An 18,946-nucleotide genomic window follows, 5' to 3' on the forward strand; every position below is an offset into this window, starting at 1 on the left:
ACACTTTCAGAACTCATATATTTAATAGTAGAAAAACACTATACTTTGCCTTTCACTCACTGCCAGTGAAGCAGTGTTTACTGGCCACAAGACCTTTCTTTCGGGTTTGAATAAGTCCTTTCCAATCCCTTGTCCTGTAGTTCCTCAATCTTGGCACCACTGACATTGTAAGCCTGATAATTCTTTGTCAAAGGGGTATGTCCTGTGAATGTAGAATGGTGAACAGCCTCCTTGATCTTTACCCACAAGAAGTCAGGAGCACCCAACCTTAAAATGACCCCCAAATTGTGACAGCAATAAGCATCTATAAACACTGCCAAGTGCTTTCTGGGAGACAAAAAGTATCCTCAGTTAAAAACCACTACCCACTCCACCCCTTTAAAATTGCCTTTTTCTTATTCTCACGGTATTAACAGAAAAAGTAAAATCACTAAATATAATAATACAAGTATAAAAAAACTACAGAAGTATAAAAGTAATATAACTTTTGCATTTCATTTTTTACCAAATGGTTCAAATATAAAAATTGCTGTTTTCATATAAACGTTAAAGTGACTCTAAAATATTTATGTTTTCTATTTTGAAATTATCTCGGAAATGCTATATATTTCCTTGCTCAGAAACTCATATCTGCATATGGAATGGTACCATGGCAAATAAAATTATGACACAAATTCTGAAGGTAAAGTTATTTGCCACTAAAAGTGAAGTTTTCAAATTAAGAGTGTTAAATACTAAATGATAACTGTACATACAAAGGACGCAATCAGATGGAAAAGAAAGCTTCAACAGTTAACACTAACGTTCAGATAATACCTCAACGTAAACTTGGGTTCCTTCTTTGATCACTTGTATATTCGAAACGATTCCGACATGTCTAAAGATTCAAGTTACTTTCCTCCACTCACCCATTTCTCCCTACCAATTAAAACAAAAAGTTCAAGAAACAGTCTATCTTGGTTAGCCTGATGTATGCTTAACTCTTAGCTAACCTTACTTTATCCTTTTTTGAAAAATTTTCTCAAATTTATTAATGTATCAACATGGACCGTCCCTTCCATATAGACAGCTGAACTAAACAAATATGAACCAAAGATAGATCTCCTCTAACAGTATCATTCAAGCTAAAGACAGCCAATTTAGAACTCAGAGGGTACTAGGTTTTTTAAAAAGTTGCACTAGTTTAATGGCTGGTGGATCTATTCTCCTCCTTGCTACCGGACAGTCACACTACTCACAACATTCATCACTTCCTCCATAATCCATCGATATCAAAGCCAATTTGCCATCAAGAGAGAGGAGTCCATTCTTTCCCCGCATTTCCCAGAGCCTAGGCAGGCCCTGAGCCCTTTTTTAATTCTACCAACTGACAATGTAACATCAAGTTCAAAAGCAGTAAGAAAGCCCAGAAACAATGAAAGACAATGATCCTTAAAACAGTACGAAAAACAAGATATACAGACAATAAACAAATAGAAATAAGACAGCATAAACTATCAGATGCAAAGAGTTTAAAGACGGTATAACAGAACCAACAAAAAGGAGATGATATGTTTAGAGCCATCAAGAACAGACTTCAGGACAAAGTGGGACTAAGTATGGAAAAATGAAGTGGAAAAGTTTAGGACTTAAAGACAGAAGGAACTTAACATAGACAAATGAATTTTTCAGTCTCAGCACCACTGGTATTTCAGGCTTCAGAGCTCTGAGTTGCGGTAGGCTGTCCTGTCCACTGTAGGACGTTTGGCAACATCTGCAGCCCGCACACCTTGATGCCAGCAGCCCTCAGCACAAATGCGACAGCCAAATACCACCAAACACGGCTCTAGAGCCTGCCAAAGGAGCCCTGGGGTGGGGGCTGGGGAGAGGAGAGGCTTGGTCCCAGCTGAAAGCCACTGCAATACACAATCCCTTCTGTTGAGAATTATACTGGTTCCTCCTAAAAAACAGTAAGGTCAAGAAAATCAGAGGTGCAACACAAATTTCTCAAAAAATCTAAAGAATAAAAAGGCATGAACATGTGTCCAAACGTAATTTAAGAGACAGAGGAGGAATTCTAAAATATACACGACTCATTAAAAAAAACTCATTAGCATTAATATCTATCTCATGAATCACTTCTAATCATACAGGAAAATGTGCTATGGAGATGTGATCTAGAATATTTTTCCTCAAGTTCATTGAGAAAGCTAAGAGAAAAAAAACAACAGGAAAAAGCCCTTCTACCTCGAATCAGAGATCAACTGATGCTGTGCAAATCAAAGGAAGAAATATTCAGCTTTTGTAAGGAGACTGAAATGAACATACATAAATGGCTTTATAATTTGTTACTGAAATATAAAATGAACTGACCTGGCAGTGGTGGCAGATTACTGTACACTTTAGTACACAAGTTTCATCTCAGAGAATCCTTTTAGAATTTGAAGGTGAAGCTCAAAGTGTCTTAACAGTGTTTGCAACACTGGCTTTTTATAGTGTTGTATGTGTCTATTTTGTGCTATTCTGTTTACAGATGGAATTAGCCATAGCATACAGAAAAGTAAATGAAAAAAATAGCGTTCACTAATACAATGTATGTAACAAACGTTGTTGGGCTAACCAAATCTCAATACACTTATACATAAAGAAATTGGGCAATGGAAGTCAGAAGTAGGTGTGAACAGAGTAAGGGGGAGCAGGTAAAGAAACTAAATCCTGTTATTATTATGAAATCAGTAATTATTCTAAAAATTTAAAGAAAAAAGTAACACTCTAAAACTGTAACTTAGATACAGGCAGGTCAACACCCCTCCTCCTAAAAAAGCAATGGTTTTAAAGTGGTTACCTCTATGGGAATAGGAAATAAAGGAAAATAACATAGAATATTTTTTGTTCCCTTTGTTGTACTAAATAAACTCCCTAAATCTTGTGCATGTAAAACTTCGCTAAAAGTAAAAACAACAGTGTAAAAAAAAAAATTAAAGTACTGGTGCTAGAATCTGAAAGCTTAGCTGGGTTCAAATTTTAGTTCAGCTACTTTTTCATTTGTACGACATAAGAGAGGTAACTCTAGCCTCCTTTTGTTTCCTATATCTAAAATGGAGATAAGTTATTTACTTCACAGAACTGCTGGAAGCATTACATTAGTGTAAGCAGAGTACTTATTTTAGCAAAGTGGCTGACTCCTACGAAGCACTCAACGGCTGCTCATCCTCAAGAAACTCTGGATGTGGAGAACATCTGAGCAATACTGTTGAAATACAGAGAGGGCTTTCCAGGTGTAAGACAGGACTGAGGCAACAAGAAAGGCTTCTGTTAGATCCTAAGATAGTTGGGCTTATCTTACATACGCTCACCTAAAGGATATTTAATAGAGGCAATCTCTCCAGCCTAAGAGCACTTCTAGGGGCTCTTTAACCATTACCTTCTATTAGAGAAAGGAGAAAATTTACCCAATACTCCTTCTTTATCCATTCACAAAATTATTTCTTTTTAGAAGATAAATAAATGCAGTATTTTTGCTAACAAAAATATAAATAGGAAAAAACAACTACACATCACCCAGCTTCATCTACTAGAATTTACCAGAGTATAAATTCTGACTCTACAAGACCTCCAGTTCATTGATCTTACCACCTTTTTACTGTCCCTCACCACTTTATCAGATTAAACAATAATTAATCATTAAGCATTAGCCACCTGCCCCCCAGCATACAGTTGATTCTCTAGCCACTCTCTGGCTTCACTGTACTCACAAAATCAACTTTAAAAAATGCAAATCCCACCAAATCTGTGCCTATGCAGCAGCACACATGGGCACTAACACAAAATGAAAGAAAAATGCATCACCATACTAGCTTATTTCAAGTACAATATTAATGCTATCAGATTAGTATTTTATTTTCCTAGTTTATTCACTCCCAGACACTTCTAGGTAACTATTTCATATCTCCTCTAGTGGGTCAGATGGGAAAGAATATGCCTGCAATGAGGGAGACCAGGGTTTGATCCCTGTGATAGGAAGATCCCCTGGAGAAGACAATGGCAATCCAGTCCAGAATTCTTGTCCTGAGAATTCCAAGGACAGAGGAGCTTGGCGGGCTACAGCCTATGGGATTGCAAAGAGTCAGACACCACTGGCCGACTACACTTTCACTTCTCTTTTCTCTCCTCAAACCCCCATGGAGTTCTCTCTCACTCTCACACATAACAACCTTGAATCTCCTGATTCCCACCACACTGATCCACCTACTACTAGAAGGTTCACCCACAGCTGGAATTCCCACCTGTTATAAAATAAAAGTCTCCCTGCTCTCATCTATTTACATGCAGATTCTCTATTTGTGCAACTACTCAGAGCATCACACCTATGTAATCCTCCTTTCTTTTAATCAACCATAACAACTTTTTAATCTCTGATGGATCATTTTCACTACCATACAAATACATTAACATTTCTCCCACTTCAGAATTTTTTTCTTCCTCTACTTACCCTCTGAGCTCCTCCATCATTTATTTGCTCTCCTTTGAAGGAAAACTCCTTGAAAGGGTTGTCTCCCTTCCATCATCCCTCAAACACACTTCAGATAAGCTACACCACTAAAACTAATCTGTGCTTATCAAGGTCATCAACTACCTCCATATCGCTAAAGCCAATGATCGTTTCTCACATCTCATCCTAACTGACCTACCCAGAGTATTTCACACACTTGACCACTCTTCCTTAATTACTTTCCGATACTGTTTTTTAGGACTTCCCTTATGGCCCAGCTGGTAAAGAATCCGCCTGCAATGCAGGAGACCTGGGTTCAATCCCTGAGTTGGGAAGATACCCTGGAGAAGGGAAAGGCTACCCACTCCATTATTCTGGCCTGGAGTATTCCACGAACTCTATAATCCATTGGGTAACAGAGAGTCTGACACAACTGAGTGACTTTCACTTCACTTCACTCCACTGTCTTTTAACTTGCTGATCTTTCCTACTCACTGGCCCTTTCTGGTTTTACAAACTGCTTCATGCTGGAGTGATTGGATCACTTCTGTCTACACTTGGTAACCTTCTCCTGTCTGGAGATTTTAAATACTATCTGTCAATGCATTCATGCATCCAACCATCTGCTACACAACAAAATAGAAACTGAACTTCTAGTCTTTCCCAAAAATTGCTCCTCCCAAAGCCTTTCCCATTTCAGGTGTGAGGAAATTCCACCCTTTCAGCTGCCAAGGCAAACCGGAGTCATTTTTTATTTCCTTCTTTCCCTCACACACCACACCATTATCTTCAGGAAATCCTCCCAGTTTTACCTTCAAAATGTATTAAAAGTGTGACTAATTCTCACGACCTCCTGCTATAATAATCCATCTCTTCAAAAATATCATTATCTTCAATAATCCCTGCTTCTATCTTACTTTGTGGCCAGTGAGTGCCCAGCTGTGTCTGACTCTTTGTGACCACATGGACAGTAGCCAGTCAGGCTCCTCTGTCCATGGAATTTTCCAGGCAAGAATATGGGAGTGGGCTGCCATTTCCTTCTTCAGGGGATGTTCCTGATCCAGCAATCGAACCTGTGTCTCCTGCATTAGCAGACAGATTCTTTATCACTGAGACACCTGGGTTTTACCTAAAACCTATTTTCAGCGCTGTCGTTCATACAATTCTCTTAATGCTGACATTAAAGTCTGACAATGTCACTTCTCAACTCAAAAACTCCACACTGGCTCCTGATTTCACTCGGAGTAAAGGATAAAAACTCCTTACCATGGTTCACATTGCCTTAAATGATTTGACCCCAACCCCCTCTGACCTCCTCTCCTTGATCTGTCTACTCCAGTCACAGTGGCCTCTGTTAAGTCTGTGAAAAGGTGGAACACACTCCTTCTTAAGGGCCTTTGCACCAAAGTCTTCAGCCTGGAATGCTCTTCTACTAAGTATATGCATGGCCAACTTCCTGTCTTGCTCACATATCACCTTCAAAATGAGGCTGACTCTGACCACTTTATTTAAAATTACAACTGCCTCTCTACCCTTAAACTCTCATTTCCCTTGCCATTTTTCTTATTCTTCTACTGCCCTGACAATCCAATTAACATAATACATTATATTATTGTATCTATCTGCTCACATATTTGTTCACCAGCGCATATATCACAAGTACCAATAATACATAAAGCAAAAAGTAAGTGCTTGATAATTACTTGGTAAAAATATCCTGAAGTCTACTCTGAAATAACACTCACAAATACCTACAGTGGAAAAAAAGAAATCAGGAAGAAAAATACCACGAAAGATTATTAAAAAAAAAAAAGTACTTGCCTTCAGGGACTTCACAATGTAAACAAAAAAATAGTAAAATAACCAAATACACAACGATAGAAGCAATCATGAAGTACTGTAATGGACAAAGACACACCTAACCCAGGGTCAGGGAAAATTTTCCAACCCCTTAAACGATGAGCAAAAAGGGAGAAAGGTCTTATTCCAAGGAGAGGAAACAACATGGGCACAGGCACTAAGATGAGAAAGTGTGATCTACCACAGAACTATGAGTAGTTAAAAAAGCGGGGAAAAAAAAGGAACAAACTGGGGGACAAGTAAAGACATAATCACATGCATTTTAAATATCATTATAACTATCTTGGGCTTCCCTGGTGGCTCAGACAATAAAGGATCTGCCTGTAATGCAGGAGACCTGGGTTGAATCCCTGGATTGGGAAGATCCCCTGGAGGAGGAAATAGCAACTCAGTCCAGTATTCTTGCCTGGAAAATCCCAAAGACAGAAGAGCCTGGCAGGCTACAGGCCACCGGATTGCAAAGAGTCGGACATACTGAGCAACTAACACTAATAAAGATTTTAATTATGGGAAGAAGATATTTACACTGTAGCACAATCACTGCTACTAGCATAGATCAGATAGACTAGAAAGGGCAAACAAAAACTCCAGTTAGAAAACTAAAAGCCTATACAGAAATTCAAACAAGACAGGAATAATGGATAGACAATATCTAAGAAAACACAAAACCATAACCTGATGTGATATGTGAATCCTCATGTCCATTCACACTAACACTACCCTATTTCAAGTTCTCATTTCCTCTAGCTTAAATTCCTGTAACAGCCACCTAAGTGACTGCCCCAACTTCCCTGAATTAAGACTTCAGCTCCACAAGGCAAAGCTCTCTCCCTTGCCCCAAAATCATCAGTAACTTGTGAATTCTTTCTAAATGCAAAATTCTGTGTAATAGTGAGACACACTCTGATCTATGGGCTTCCCTGATAGCTCAGTTGGTAAAGAATCCGCCTGCAATACAGGAGACTCTGGTTCGATTCCTGGGTTGGGACGATCTGCTGGAGAAGGGACAGGCTACCCACTCCAGTATTCCTGGGCTTCCCTTGTGGCTCAGCGGGTAAAGAATCCGCCTGCAATGTGGGAGACCTGGGTTCGATCCCTGCATTGGGAACATCCCCTGGAGAAGTGAAAGGCTACCCACTCCAGTGGATAGAGAATTCCATGGACTGTATATAGTCCACGGTGTCGCAAAGAGTTAAACACAACTTGAAAGTAAGCTTTCATTTTCACCTTCTCTGATCGATCCCAAATCTATCTTCATAGTCCTGCACTTTTCCTGATTACTCCTTCGTTCACTGTTCCTTTGAGCTGGACTAAGCCTGTCTCTCACACCGTGAAGCCATTCCTAATTCTCCTTGCCAGAAGTCAACCTCTGACTCTACTGCTCCCGAAACATTTATTATTCCCTTAAAATAACTATTATATTTTGCCTCAGACCATGATCTCTAGTTTTATATCCTTACAAGATCAGGTTAGGAATCGTAGGAAGCTAAGAAACATGTAACACAATTTCTCTTTTGGGAGGGAACTGTCTTTATCATGAAAACACTTTGATACTAACTTAGCTTAGCAAAAGCTACAGCTTTAAAGTATAATTATGCATTTCAGCAATTCAGATAGGTTGTTAAGAATGTTGAATTTGTCAATAATAGAATAGGGGTTAGTGCAAACTCTACCTAAATCCTTAAAAGTCAAAAATTTCCTGCTGACAAGTCAGTCAGTTATAACCTCACAACAGTGAGATATTATTAGTCATACACGTCACCTGTATGATGAATTTGGGGGTACTGTAGATACGTATATGCTGGTTGCAGCATATACCGACAGGGACGTACACAGCATATACCAAGATACAAATACAAGGATGGACCTCCAGCTGTTTCCCTGACCACACCACCTGATCCCTTTCTAAAAGAGAATTTATCCTGGGGTAGGCCAACTGGATATTCTAGCACAGGAATGTAAAACAGGGAGGAACAGGAATTTATTGGAACTAAATCACCCCTTTATCTGGAAACTAAAAAAAAAAAGTGCCCAGCAACTTCTAGTGCTGATACCCTGAAGCACCCTACCTATCACATTGGCTTGGAGATATAGCTTAAGCTTTGATTCCAAGCACTACCTCAATATTCTTCCAATAAATCTTCCCTTCTCTTCTTGTTTCCTTTTGGGCTTACATAAAACAAAATCACTCTGTGTTGCTGCCAAGCAAAAAGTTTTTATCACATTTATTTTAAAATGTGATACTTTCAAAAAGCTAAAGATCCCTTCAAAATTAACTCTTTAATACTCCAGTTTTAAGCAGAAATCTGAGCGTTGGAAAAAAGCCTCTTCCAAATTTTCAAATTACAATTTTATTTAACATTTTGTTATTTAAATGGTGTGACACTAGTAAATTAATTTAAGCCTGCTAGTGCGTTCCCAAATGAGCCATTAACATTCAGTCTAGCAGAATACCCATAGGATTCAGAGAATTGGGGTTTAAATTTCTCTGTGTAACTCCAGAATGTCAAAGACCTGGCATGTCTTATACACAGATACTCTCCTTATGACACATCACTTTATAGCTGTTTTCTTCTTTATTAGAACTTTAACACTGACTACAGTTTGGTGAATTTTCTCTTTTTTCAGTAAAATATCGTAGGACTTCAAAATATATAAATGCTCCTGTATCAGCCCTGAAGCTTGATTCTCCTACATAAAGAAATTAGATCTGAATTTATAAATGTATGTATTTATGAATTTGAAAGACTAAAGATCATACATGTCAGCCAAACAAATCTACAAAGCTTTTTTTCAATGTGAACTTTTCACCTTTTAAAAGTATAAAAAGTGTAATTGCTTGCAGTCAATGAAATTACAAATTTAGAAAAATTAAATGATGAATGGTGAAACTCATTCTGGGAGTTCAGAAATAAAAACATTCAAACTGAAAACTAAAAAGCAATGTTGATCCATTTATATTTCTTAAAGGCTACTGTCATTTCTTTTTCAAGTATGCCTGAAAATTTTGATTTCAATTCCTCAGAATACAAAGGTCTGCTCAAGTATACTATAGTTTTTTCTGATGACTATTTTTTCCTTTTTTTGGAAACTACTTATTAAATCCTTTCTTTTTTGTTTTACTGAGAGCATATAAATAGTAAGCATATTTAGGGTCATAGGATGAGGATGACGTTCACTTCTTTTATCAAAGACTGCATTGTTCAAATTGTTTTAAATAAGGTACACATCCCTCATTTTATAATTTAAAAAAAACCAAAAAACCACATTTTAAATATTCAGCCACATTTCTCAAAACCATGCCTCACATTAACACCAAATTCACTAATTTTAAAAATTAGCACATTTGGAAAACTTCATTCCAGTTATGTGTTTCTATAATTTGAAGGTTTTTATACAGTTCAATTATAAATGTTTTAAAAACAATCGCAAACAATTTTATCCACAAATCCTCATAGCAACCTGAACTTTAAAGACTACCTACCAAATAAAAAAAGCTATGCTTAAAAGTGTTTTAAAACCTTTTCTTACTTGAAACATGCCAACACTTACATCAGTCTACTAACATGTAAACTTAGAAGCCTTTCTTTCAAAATAATTCTTCCAACTGTCTGTACTACTGGTCCAAAACATTTAAATACATGCTTTTTCTAAACCTTCAAAGAGCTAACAACACTGTATTATTCAGATATAAATCAGGAGCAACTGTAAGACTGTTATTTTAAGAAATCTAGGACACTACTACTGTTTGAAAGAATCAATTTCTGAGAGAGTTAAAACATGGGAAAAAACATGCTGATGAGAAATATTTACAGAAATTTAATTTTAAGATGTCTTTCTAGGGAGCAAAGAGATTCTAGGATTAAACCTTTATTTTCAAAAATCTGTAATTATGTCAAAATTTTGAGGACTATCTGGAATTAGTATGCTGATACATAGCAGAAAAAGTTAAAAAAAGCAAAAACTTGAAGCAATTTCTATTTTATTCCCATCTAATCTAATCAAGCTCTTCAGCACTTCATACATTATGAAGCTAGTATTATTTGACTCTAAAGTTTTCACTTCTCCAAAATTTAAAAATAGAAATGTGTATCAAACATGATAATTATTTTTGGTTGAACTCTTTGGTATTAGATTAGTCTTAAGCTTACATATAGCATATGCTGACTTAAGGGTCAACTGAAAAAAATTACTCTCTTAAAGGACTACATTTATAAGCTTCCCCAGTCCTAATTTTAAAGATGAAGTTAACACAGTTGATACGGGCAAATACAGATAGTATTGATAGTAGTGAGCAAAACATTAAATGAGGGACTTCCCTGGTGGTCCAGTGGCTGGGACTCCAAGCTTCCAATGCAGAGGGCCCAGGTTTGTCCCCTGGTCAGGGAACTAGATCCCGTATGCCACAACTAAGACCCAGCACAGCCAAACTAAATGTTTTTTAAAAATATTAAAAGAATATAACACTAAGATAATAAATATTACAAGGGACTATGGTTTGTGTACTCACCAGTACAGTCTAAGGTACCCAGCACAGGTATATGCTCAATAATTATTTGCTGACACCTCGGTAAAGATATGAAGGAACTTAAGCAAACCCAATACACAGAAATTAAACAAACACTACCTTGGAGAATAGTACACAGCAAGGCAACCTCTTCATTCAGAAAACTTCATACCATCATTTTTTACATAAAATGTCACATAAAATGCAGTTACTCTCACCTAGTATGCATTCAATAAATCCCAGCCCCTTTTCCTTCCCACTTCCCTGTTAGCAGTGTACACCTAAAATATTTCCTTCATAAAACTCAATTAACATCAAAACTTTAAGAATACAACTGCATAAAACAATCCACACCTGAATGTAATCAGTAAATATAAAAAGAAAGACATACAAAGCACCGGCAAGTCTTATGGACTGTGTTTGTGTCCACCCAGATTCTTATACTGAAGCCTCTAGTCCACAATGTGATGGTATTTGAGGATGAGACCTTTGGGAGACAATTAAGCATAAATGAGGTCCTGAGAGTCAGACTCTCCTAATGAGACTACTACTTTTATTAGAAGACATGCGGGGGAAGGAGATTACAGAGGGCAGGCAGGAGAGTAGCCCTCCCCAGGTTCCACCCCATCTCTGCGAGGACTCAGCAAGACAGGAAGAGAGGTTCTCACCAGAACCCAACCATGCTGGCACTGTGATCTCAAACTTCCAGCCTCCATAACTGTTAAGAAAATAATTTCTCTTCTTTACATCACCCAGTCTATGGTATTTTCTTACAGTAGTCCAAGCTAAAACAGCAAAGCTACTATTTTGAACGAAACATGATACTGAAAGATATAATGATCAAAAAACAAATTATGGCCTCAAAGGGCCTAGCTTGGTAGAAAAAATAATATTTATATTAAAATTCCCATACAGAGGAGAAAAGGGTACAATGGAGACTTTAGAAAAGCAAGATTACTATCTTGTTTAACATTTAGGGAGAGGTGGGATGGGGAGAGGGAGGGAGGCTCAAGATTGAGGGGACATATATGTAATTATGACTGATTCACACTGATGTATGGCAAAGATCACCATAACATTGTAAAGCAATTGTCCTCCAGCTAAAACAAAAACAAAACAAAAAAACTAGGGAGGCTTAGAAACAAGCAAAACGGACAAAGGATAAACAGAATCTGGACAGAGAAAAACTGAAAGGGAAGAAAGCAAGCAAGCAGTCTCAGAATTTCCCCACACCCAACACTCAAAATTCTGATACCAGTAATGTTTTCTAAATATTTTTAAAATATTTCTTTAATAGATGAAGACAAAGTTTAATTTTTCTATTCACATATTTAATCCAGCTCCTACACTGCACCACATTTTGAGCAAGACAATTTCAGCCCCTTCAAAGCCTACAGAACCACAAACAGAAACAAACTAATAGAAAATATGATCAATGCATGTCAGAAATATGGTAGTTTCTATGGAGAAAAGGAGATCCAGACAGCTTTTCAGTAGATTCATATGCACTTGAATGAAGCTGGAGGAACAGTCTTAAAGGACAAGTTGAAGTTATCCCATGAAGAAAAATGTCAGAGGCAAAGATAATGACAGAAAGATGTTAGAATGTAATGCGAGCAAAATACAGCACCGCATACTTAGTGAACTGCAAATCACTTGGCAAAGTTACACACAGTGGCAAGAGACAAGGCTGGGAAGGCAAACAGAGCTCAGATCAGGAAAACAATTTTAAAGACAAAAACAGTATCGGTCAAACTAATCTGATAAAAGTTTAAGAAAGAATGATACAAACTAGTAATACTATACAAGGGAGGCTTCAAATGAAACAGAAGAGAGTGACCGTATATCCTAGTTAGAACAGTCCTGGTCTCCATCTGTACATCCGGTGTTCTGCCCAGTTTACCATGTACACATATTTATGTGATATGTACACATATTCATATTTAATGAAGTATTAATAATTACATTAAAATGCACAGTTTTGGTAGGCCTCTCTAATTTGTACTTCCAATTTCGATGACCTTGTCAGACTGTTTGTGAAAACCATGTGTAATAAAGAATGCTTCCACCTAAACACAGCTAAATCTGAAAAATGACAGAACAGCCAGTCTCTCTCAACTGTCTCAGGCTCAATTTAACCCTTCTGTTTCAAAGACAGTGAGCGAGGGTGGCTAGAGCAGCTAACTCCTTTGGAGGGAGAGAAGTGGTCACCACTGTCGTCACTAACGCTCCACGGGTGCACCGGCCGGTTGTGCAGCGGCCTGTGACTCTGAGATATACAGAGCAGCCACGCTACCAGTCAGCAGAGTTCATGGATAAACACAGACTAGGTACATACAGAGCAATTAATTAAGATACCAAGCTGTTACTCCATCCACAAAGTAGAAATTAAAGGTTCTTTCTCTTCCCTACACATATAAGAACGGTCCAATGAAGCTGGTTAATGGATGTATTTGTGAAGTAATAAGAGATATGCATACTGATCTCCGCTCCCTAGATCCTAAGAGCTCCTAAAACCCTTGAAAATAAAGGTTCTAGGAGAATCTTTTGTTCTAATATTTAGTCTCTGGTCCCAGTTCCTCACACAGAGCTACTAAATTCCCTGGAACTTCCTGGGTGATAAAAAAGTCTTTTATTCTCATGAGGTGACTCTGACTCTTGGTAGGTTCCTAGATGGGGGCTGGTCACCAGAAACATTGAGTCATGATTAGAAGCTTGAAACTTTCAGTCCACTTCCCACTGTCATTCTCTGGAGAGGGGCTAAAAATGGAATCAATCGTCAATCATACCCAGTTGATAAAACCTCAATAAACATCTATATGGGGTTGAGAGAGCTGAATTGGTGAATCTCGGTTTGGACTGGCAAACAAAATGTATCCACATGCTGGAGGGTGGTGCACCCCAAACTCCACAGGCATCTCATCTGCTCAGAAGCTTTCTAGACCTCACCGCATGTATCTCTTCATCTGGCTATTCATTCATAACCTTTAATATCCTGTGTAATAGTAATAAACCAGTAACTTAGATAGTAAACGGTTTTCCTGAATTCTGTGAGCCACTCGAGCTAATTAACAGAATCCGAGGAATGGGTTACAGAAACCTCTGAATTTTATCTGCTGTTCAGAAACACAGATATAACAACCTGGAGTTGTGACTGGTCTGAAGGTGGTGGGGGTGGGGGGCAGCACTGTGGGACTAAGCCCTTAACATGTGAGATCTGATGCTAACTCTGAGTACAATATGTAACAACTGAATTGTAGGAGACTTAGAATTGCTTGGTGTGGGAAAACCCTCCCAACAAATCTAATGTCAAGACTGTTGTGATTATAACCAGCAAGGAGAAAGAGTTCTAGACAATATTTGATTAGATAAAAGGCAAAGTATTTTGGACTTTCTTAACTGAAAATCAGGAAAGAGAACACTTTATAATTAAACTGTCAAATCTTGGATAAGTGTATTTCTTTCTCAAAATTAGAGTTTTCTAAGTTTCTCAAGTATCAACAGAATCCTGAAAGATAAAACTAAGAAGCCTTGGTTGAAGATCTTGATGGTCTTATCATACAAATCAATATTTTTATCTCACAGGTCAGAGAACAAAACTATCAGACTTTTTAAAGCTTAACATATGCTTTTTCCTATGAAGCAAAATCCTTCAGCCTCAGCACTACTGATATTTTGGGTTTGATAACCCTTTGTTGTTGGGTGTTATCCCATGCACTGCAGCACTCTTGGCACATACTATATCCTGATGCCAGCTGCACCCTATATTTATAACAACCAAAAATGTCTCTAGATGTTGTTACCCCTGGCTGAGAACAGTTATGACGTATTGAAAAGCAAAGTGAAATAAATTACATCATAACCTGGAGATAAATCCCACATCTCAAAAATCTCACACATCTTCAATTATTTTTACTTAAACACTATAAGTATTTTACTTACATTTAAATAAAAGTATGTATTTATTCAAAACTACTTTTAAGACAGTAGGAAACAATCTTTAAGATATGGCCACTTTGGGTTGGGGAGCATTTTCACTTCTGCTTGACCAGGACTCATGACCTTCTGAGGTCCCAGCATGCGCTCAGTATTCAGTCAACCCAAGAGCAGAATGTAGCTTTTTCTAACCGGTTGTTTAAGATTATTTACAAATAAGTAAACAAGGGCCACACTGGGGGGTGGGGGGTTAGGCTGGATTTTACCATGACAAAATTTCAAATACAGTCATAAAAATTAAAGACATTGCTCATACCTTTGTATTTGAAGTTTCTTTTACTGATAAATATGACTACCTGTCTCAGGAATGGGAGAAAAAGACAGATACATGCCAAAAATAACAATTCCATCTACCCATTATAACAAAGACCACCTTTTCCATACAGTTTAGACCATCATGAGACTGTTTTAAACTCAAATTATTCCCAATACAATAGAAACATACCTTATTTAAAAGCAACTTTATCAAGTTACTCTATTATTTTAAAAATAAAAATCTAGCAAAAAAACTGAAAACAAAGGAAAAAATCACAGTTCAATAAATGAGGGAAACAGAAAACCACAAAAAGCAATAAACAAATGAAAGAACCTGGAGTAAAACAAAAGAAAAGCACATTAAAATGAGGTAACATTTCTCATCTCAGATTTTCAGACTTAAAAAGTCTAATAATGCTCAGTACTGACACTGGACGGGTAACTTTGATATATTGTTTGTATACAGTTCAGTTCAGCTGCTCACTCGTATCCGACTCTGTGACCCCATCGACTGCAGCACGCCAGGCCTCCCTGTCCATCACCAACTCCCAGAGTCTACCCAAACCCGTGTCCATAGAGCCGGTGATGCCATCCAGCCATCTCATCCTCTGTCGTCCCCTTCTCCTCCTTCCTTCAATCTTTCCCAGCATCAGGGTCTTTTCAAATGCATCAGTTCTTTGCATCAGGTGGCCAAAGTATTGGAGTTTCAGCTTCAGCATCAGTCCTTCCAATGGATAGTCAGGACCGATTTCCTTTAGGATGGACTGGTTGGATCTCCTTGCAGTCCAAGTGACTCTCAAGAGTCTTCTCCAACACCACAGTTCAAAAGCATCAATTCTTCGGCACTCGGCTTTCTTTATAGTCCAACTCTCACATCCATACATGACTACAGGAAAAACCACAGCTTTGACTAGACGGACCTTTGTTGGCAAAGTAATGTCTCTGCTTTTTAATATGCTGTCTAGGTTGGTCACAGCTTTTCTTCTAAGGAACAAGCAACTTTTAATTTCATGGCTACAGTCACCATCTGCAGTGATTTTGGAGCCCCCAAAAATAAACCCTCTCACTGTTTCCACTGTTTCCCCATCTATTTGCCATGAACTGATGGGACTGGATGCCAAGATCTTCGGTTTCTGAATGCTGAGCTTTAAGCCAACTTTTTCACTTTCTTTCACTTTCATCAAGAGGCTCTTTAGTTCTTCTTCACTTTCTGCCATAAGGATGGTGTCATCTGCATATGTGAAGTTATTGGTATTTCTCCCGGCAATCTTGTATCCAGCTTGTACTTCATCCAGCCCAGCATTTCTCATGATGTACTCTGCATGTAAGTTAAATAAGCAGGGTGACAATATATAGCCTTGAGGTACTCTTTTCCCAATTTGGAACCAATCTGTTGTTCCATGTCCAGTTCTAACTGTTGCTTCTTGACCTGCATACAGATTTCTCAGGAGGCAGGTAAGGTGGTCTGGTATTCCCATCTCTTTAAGAATTTTCCACAGTTTGTTGTGATCCACACAGTCAAAGGCTTTGGCATAGTCAATAAAGCAGAAGTAGATGTTTTTCTGGTATTCTCTTGCTTTTTCGATGATCCAACGGATGTTGGCAATTTGATCTCTGGTTCCTTTGCCTTTTCTAAATCCAGCTTGAACATCTGGAAGTTCACGGTTCACGTACTGTGGAAGCCTGGCTTGGAGAATTTTGAGCACTACTTTGCTAGCGTGTGAGATGAGTGCAATTATGCGGTAGTTTGAGCATTCTTTGGCACTGCCTTTCTTTGGGATTGGAAAAAAAAATTTTTTTTTGAAGGCCAGCTGGCATTATCTATCAAGACAATAATGCACATAAACTCCAACCCATAAACCCCATTCTTGCATCTGTGCCAACATAATTATGCTCACTTAAGCATCATTTGAATTGTTTTAACTGTAAACAACCCTTTAAGACCATCAAAAAGGAGGTTAAATAGAGTCAAAGAATGGAAAACGATGCGACCCAAAAAAAGTCAGCGATGTGTTTTGATAAAAGATATATGAATACAGCAAGGAGGAGGAGGAAATGGCAACCACTCTAGTATTCTTGCCTGAGAAACCCCATGGACAGAGGAGCCTGCAGGCCCTAGTCCCTGAGGTTCTAAGGGCTGGACACAACTTATGACCAAACCACCACCTTACCCATACTTGCCACAATCCCCTTCCCCAGGCAACTATCTGTAGTGTCTGTGCCTTAGGTGATGGTACTTCAATACAGCACAAGGAAAGGAGGGCTGGACAGGTATGCGGGGTCTGGCTTGGGTAAACAGCATAAAAGCCTCAGAAATTACAAGAGTAACAGTGGTAACAGATTCCTACCAAATGCGCAGCTTCAAACTCTAAGTAGTTCTGTAAGGCTTCTCAGATGTGAGAAGACTGCTGAACAAGTGCTGAGTAGTATAAAGTACAGGTTATGGGAGAATCTGCAGTCAGAATGTGCTGGGCTGCGCTCAGTCCCTCAGTCGTGTCTGACTCTGAGACCCCATGGACTGTAGGCCAGCAGGCTCCTCTGTCCATGGGGATTCTCCAGGCAAGACTACTGCAGTGGGTTGCCATGCTCTCCTCCAGGACATCTTCCCAACCCAGGGATCAAACCCCAGGCCTCACATGTTGCAGGCGGATTCTCTACCACCTGAAATCAGAATGCCTGAGTTTAAATCCCAATTCTGTCACTCACCAGCTGCATCATCATACAACTATTTAAGTTCTGCAACCCTTGGTATCCTTATTTTAAAAAGGAGATACCTACTTCAGAGAGTAATAGTGAAGATTAAATTACGGTAAGCATTTTAAACATTTGATAGTGTCTGGCACAAAATAAATGTTCATTAAAGGTACGCCTTTTAGGAAACAAACAAACAAAAAACCCCCAAAACCTGAAATAGAAGTTCTTAAGTGAAAATTCTAGTCCCTTAAAGATTTCTGACTCACCACCTCAAAATCAATGAAAGACTCTAACTAGGTAGGAGTACTAACCAGCACCACATACAACAAAAAATAACATTAGCAGAATCAGACTTAAACAGTCAAAATACTAAAAAGGCCTCACCTCCTGCAGGTAGCGGAGACAAATAAGGAGATAGTACAAGTACAGGTATTCATATCTGAGAGAGTCTAAGTCAGATCTGGCTATAGGAAGGAAGAAAAATGTGTAATAGCTGAAGCCAAGTTCTGACAAGCAAAATGAACAGTTAGCTCAGTCACAAGTATAAAGAAGCTTAATGAGATTAGAGAACTGAGATCATATTACTAGTCAATATGTTTTCATTCTTAGGATTTCATTTCAGTGAGCTACAAAAATTTTTAGGTATCAAAATTGGTATTAAGTAACTGTCACTTTTTACTGCTCATTTTTTATTTTTTATATCAGTATATAAACAATCTATGATTTGTTGAATGCCTTAGTTGCTAAGTTGAGTCCAACTCTTGCAACCCCACGGACAGAGAAGCCTGGCAGGCTACTGTCCATAGGATTCTCCGGGCAAGAATACTGGAGTGAGTTGCCATTTCCTTCTCCAGGGGATCTTCCCAACCCAGGAATCGAACCTGGGTCTCCTGCATTGTAGGCAGATGCTTTACCATCTGAGCTACAAGGGAAGCCCCAATTGTTCCTTATGTTGGTGCTGGACCTCGTGGTTGTTGAACGCCTGGTATTTCATAAAAACTGTGACCTAAGTGTTATTAATCATATTTTCATCTGAGGAACAGAGGAAAAGAGGGCTTAGGTGACTGATTTACTCCATCACAATCATTGAAACAGCTTATAATGAAACCAGAACAGCCTGCTAACCTACAATCAAGGAGATTTAAGCACAGAGACAAGAGAGA

At 38.4% G+C, this 18,946-nt stretch overlaps 1 protein-coding gene and 1 non-coding gene across 3 annotated transcripts in view; both read right to left on the reverse strand.

Moving 5' to 3' along the window:
- The window catches only part of PPP4R2 (protein phosphatase 4 regulatory subunit 2), a 50,316-nt gene that overhangs the window by 23,279 nt on the left and 8,091 nt on the right, over positions 1 to 18,946 (reverse strand). The gene's annotated exons all lie outside the window — the stretch shown is intronic.
- On the reverse strand, positions 18,644 to 18,715 carry TRNAC-ACA. Its single transcript has one exon. It is a non-coding gene; the product is annotated as a tRNA-Cys (tRNA).

Source organism: Cervus elaphus, chromosome 24 (genome assembly GCF_910594005.1).
Source record: "Cervus elaphus chromosome 24, mCerEla1.1, whole genome shotgun sequence".
NCBI classification, from domain to species: domain Eukaryota; kingdom Metazoa; phylum Chordata; class Mammalia; order Artiodactyla; family Cervidae; genus Cervus; species Cervus elaphus.